This window comes from Macaca thibetana, chromosome 12 (assembly GCF_024542745.1).
Source record: "Macaca thibetana thibetana isolate TM-01 chromosome 12, ASM2454274v1, whole genome shotgun sequence".
Lineage (NCBI taxonomy): Eukaryota > Metazoa > Chordata > Mammalia > Primates > Cercopithecidae > Macaca > Macaca thibetana.
In genome coordinates this window covers 66,663,769-66,668,708 of record NC_065589.1, presented here as the reverse complement: position 1 = coordinate 66,668,708, position 4,940 = coordinate 66,663,769, and the positions used below count along the sequence as shown (strand labels likewise).

The 4,940-nt window shown below is 41.1% G+C and overlaps 1 pseudogene; it reads left to right on the top strand.

Moving 5' to 3' along the window:
* The first annotated feature begins 3,692 nt into the window (after nucleotides 1-3,692).
* Nucleotides 3,693-4,631, top strand: LOC126932322 (40S ribosomal protein SA-like; annotated as a pseudogene).
* The last annotated feature ends 309 nt before the right edge of the window (nucleotides 4,632-4,940 follow it).

The window sequence follows — 4,940 nt, the reverse complement described above, 5'->3', positions numbered from 1 at the left end:
GAATATTTTTTAGTCTAGATTCCCCCTCCTTATATTTACCCTTTATATGTTGAAAAAATCAGCTCATTTTTCCTGTAGGGTTTTCCATATCCGGGATTATGCTGATTGCAACCCCCTGTCATTGTTTAATGTTTTCTGTCCCCTATATTTCTTGCAAATTTGTAGTTAGATACGGATGCTTAATCAGAGCAGGCTCTATTTGAGGGAAGACTACTCCCTAAGTGGTATTGTGTATTCCCTACGCATCACATCTGGAGGCACATAATGCCTGTTTTTCCTCTCTCTTTTTTTTTTGAGATGGAGTCTCGCTCTGTTGCCCAGGCTGGAGTGCAGTAGCGTGATCTCAGTTCACTGCAACCTCCACCTCCTGGGTTCAAGCAATTCTTTTGTCTCAGTCTCCCAAGTAGCTGGGATTACAGGTGCCTGCCACCACGCCTGGCTAATTTTTTTGTATTTTCACTAGAGACGGGGTTTCACCATGTTGGCGAGACTAGTTTTGAACTCCTGACCTCAAGTGATCCACCTGCTTCAGCTTTCCAAAGGGCTAGGATTACAGGCAAAAGCCACTGCTCCTGGCCTTTTATCTCTCTTTTAGTGATGTTAACACTGATCCTATAGTTTAGGAGCTATTAGCGTAGCATATTGCGGTAGCTTCCTCACTGGACTTCCCATTTTTTCCTTGCTCCCACCTCATCCCACCTCATCAAGGATATTCTTTATGGAGGGACTGAACTTTGTGTTGGCTGGGCAGCTTTGCTAATTTTGGTAGGGCTTGACTGTATGGTTTTTCTGATCTCAGCTAGGGCTCTCTCACTAGTTGACCGGCTGTTTGTCTAATCTAGCGTGGCCTCCACTGGGACAGCTCATTTGTTCCTCGTATGTCATCCCACAGCAGGCTAATTCAGGCATGATCTTGTGGCAATCATAGGGTTCCAAGAGTCTTCTAAATTTTAAATCATCAGATACATTAACAGATCATTCTTTCTTAGCAAAGCAAGTTATTCATTAGACTTCCAATTAGTTTTCAATATGAACATCCAATACATATACAATATGTGATAGATCTGACCTTTCTGGAGTTTTGGCAGTTCATTTTATCTCTTATGTAATAGGATAAGGTTTATTATTAACATTTGCTAGTTCTTGTACTTACATAGCTTTATAGACTTTCTGACATGATTAAAGGTCTTTATCATTTTGTTCTTGAGCTTGTCAGTTCAATCCACACCAGAATTCTTTATTTCCTTTAATTTGTCTCATGGACTCTTTTACTTCCTGCACAATTCTTCTTCTTTTCTTTTGACAGCCCAAGCAAATTTACAGACAGTCTTGTTTTATCTGTGCTGATGTATCTATTCAGTTTATCTCTGGGAAATTCAGGAGAAACCTGTTGAAGTTCATGTTTATATGCTTTTGTGATATTAAATTAACAAATGTTAGGCACTGACAGAGTTCAGAAACAAAAATAGAGGGATGGCAAACCCAGGCACATGTAGATGGAAGGGTCACTCGGGAAAGTGACCCTTCTATGAGATATGGAATATTTTCCCTGAATGTTGGAAGAAATTCTGCCAACTTATTTATTTCTTCCATAACTTAGTGTTTGGTCTCTTAAAGTATACAAACAAGACATATATAGTTTTCCTTGACCAAATGTAACACCATATTTCAAAGTTCTGTGTCATATTCTACAAGCTATTTTAAAAATATCAATTTACTTGTGCTAACAAAACCTTGTGGGATACCTCAGGAGATATTAAACTTAGTCTATAGGTTTAAAAAAGCTAATGCTCAGGAAATTGACTTTCCTTTAACTAATGGTAGAGCAGAGGATGAGGCTAGAGCTCACAGGCCTAACTATATACTCAGAGGCAACCCCTTGCTAAGTGCATACTCAAGTCAGAATATCTTCTGGCCTGAACCTGAAGGATGTTACATAACAAACTATTTTGCTTGGAAATTAATAAGGGAAAGCACTGGATGGATTTTGCTAAGCAACACAGTGATCTCCAAATGTCAAGGAAGTAGAAAATAAAAAGATAAATATGTTTTCAGAACTTAGCCAGCTTCATGTGGGTCACCACAGCCTTGTGTGAGACAAGATAAAAAATAATTAAAAACTCTAAAGGCTTAAGTGTCTCACGTTACACGTTCTTACAATCTGTCTTGGAACTCCAAAAAGGTTTTTTGAATACCATTATCACTAGTCAGTTAAAAATATTAGCTTCACACAGATTATCAGTAAAATATTAAAAATATTTCTTGAATGTCTTAACACTGTTCACTATTTTCAAGGAGCAATTTGATGGAAATAAAGTTTGTCCTAGTAACTTTTTAGAGACAGGAATCCCTTTTGAGTCATAGACCACTTAAGGATCTTTTGAAAGCTATGACTTATCTCCTTAGAAAATGCATCTTTAGACCCCAGCAAAAAAATAAAAGTACTGCTGTTAAAAAAAGAAAGAAAGAAAGAAAGAAAGAAAGAAAGAAAGAAAGAAAGAAAGAAAGAAAGAAAGAAAGAAAGAAAGAAAGAAAGAAAGAAAGAAAGAAAGAAAGAAAATAAAATGTATCTTTGAACATATACTTTACATTCAGAATTTGGGGTTTTATGGGCATTCCAGAGCCCTTCCATGGATCCTCTAGGCCTGAGTTACGGGCTTCATTTGTCTCTAGTGTAATGAGAAGAAACTAAGTATGGAATCAAATATGCCCCTAACTTGCCATCTGATCTTGTTTCTTGGTTTGTTTGAGACAGGGTCTTGCTCTGTTGCCCAGGCTGGAGTGCAATGGCATGATCTTGCTCACTACAACCTCCACTCCCCCAGGTCAAGTGATCTTCCCACTTCAGCCTCCCAAGTAGCTGGGACTATAGGTGAGTGCCACCATGCCCGCCTAATTTTTGTATTTTTTGTAGAGACGGGATTTTGCCTTGTTGTCCAGGCTGGTCTCGAACTCCTGGACTCAAGCAATCCACCTGCCTTGGCCTCCCAAAGTGCTACGATTACAGGTGTGATCCACTGTACCTGGCTGCCACCTGATCTTGATAAAGTCATTTGGTATCTTTAGGACACAGTTCGTCATCTGTGAAATAAGAAATATAGCTAGATAACCTTCCAGATATAACTGCCTTTGCTCTTTGGAGCTAATAAGCTGGCTGAGAAGATAAAATGGTCACAAAAATATTCAAGGCAATTTTTTCTCCTGATATTTATTATAAAAATTTTCAAACAGCAAAATGGAAAGATTTTATAGTGACCACCCATATATCCATCACTTAAATTCTGCCATTAAGCTTTATTATATATTTATTCATGTAGCCATTTCTCTATCCTGAAGTACAGTGCTCGGTGCGATCTCGGCTCACTGCAACCTCCGCCTCTCAGGCTCGAGCAATCCTCCCACCTCAGCCTCCCGAATAGCTAGGACTACAGGTGCACACCACCACATCAAGCTAATTATTTTTTTTTGTGGAGACAGAGTTTCACCAGGTTCCCCAGGTTGGTCTTAAACTCCTGAGCTCAAGCAATCTGCCTGCCTAGGTCTCCGGAAGTGCTGGGATTACAGGTGTGAGTCACTGCACCTGGCCCAATTCATCCTTTTATGAATATATTTTGCCTTTCTGCGCTACCCACAGAAGGATCCATACTGTGTTGTTCTGGATTCCCTTTGTAACTTAAAGGAAAACGTTCACAATGTCCAGAGCCCTTGATGTCCTGCCAATGAAGAAGGAGGACGTCCTCAAGTTCCTTTCAGCAGGAACCCGCTTTGGTGGCACCAACCTTGACTTCCAAATGGAACAGTACATCTATAAAATGAAAACTGATGGCATCTACATCCTAAATCAGAAGAAGACCTGGGAGAGGTTTCTGCTGGCAGCTCGTGCCATTGTTGCCATTGAAAACCCTGCTGATGTCAGTGTCATATCCTCCAGAAAAACTGGCCAGAAAGCCATGCTGATATTTGCTGCTGTCACTGGAGCCAGTCTTGTTGCTGGCTGCTTCACTCCTAGAACATTCGCTAACCAGATCCAGGCGGCCTTCCAGGAGCCACGACTTCTGGTGGTTTCTGATCCCAGGGCTGATCACTAGCCCCTCACAAAGGCATTTTATGTTAACCTACTTACCATTGCTTTGTGTCACACAGATTCTCCTCTGTGCTATGTGGACATTGTCATCCCATGCAACAACAAGGGAGCTCACTCAGGGGGTTTGACGTGGTGGATGCTGGCCTGGAAAGTCCTGCACATGCCTCGCACCATTTCCCACAAACATCCGTGGAATGTCATGCCTCATCTCTACTTCTACAGAGATCCTGAAGACATGGAAAAAGACCAGGCTGCTGCTGAAAAGGCTATGACCAAGGAGGAATTTCAGGGTGAACAGATGTGCCAGCTCCTGAGTTCTCCGCTACTCAGCCTGAGGGTGCAGACTGGTCTGAATGCATGCAGGTGCCCTATTCAGCAGTTCCCTACTGAAGCCTGGAGTGCTCAGCCTGCCACGGGAGACTGGTGTGCAGCTCCCACTGCTCCGGACACTGAATGGGTAGGAGCAACCACTGAACAGCCTCAAGCTCTTAAGCTGTTCTTTGCACAGGCACTTAAGCAACATGGAAATAATGTTGATGGAAAATAAACATCAGTTTCTAAATAAAAGGTAAAAATAAATAAATATATTTCAAAGTAAATCACAGATTCCCTATATTCCCCCTAAATATTTCAGCATACATATCAAGTTCAGTATTTGTTTATAGTTTTCTTCTTTTGATGTAAAATTTACTTATGAAGGAATGCACAAATCTTAAGTTTATATTTGTTGAGTTTTGGCAAATAATATCATTCTTTATAACTCAGGGGTCCCCAGCCCTTGGGCCACAGACTGGTACCAGGCCACACAGCTGGAGGTGAGCTGGCACTACTGCCTGAGCTCTGCCTCCTGTCAAAT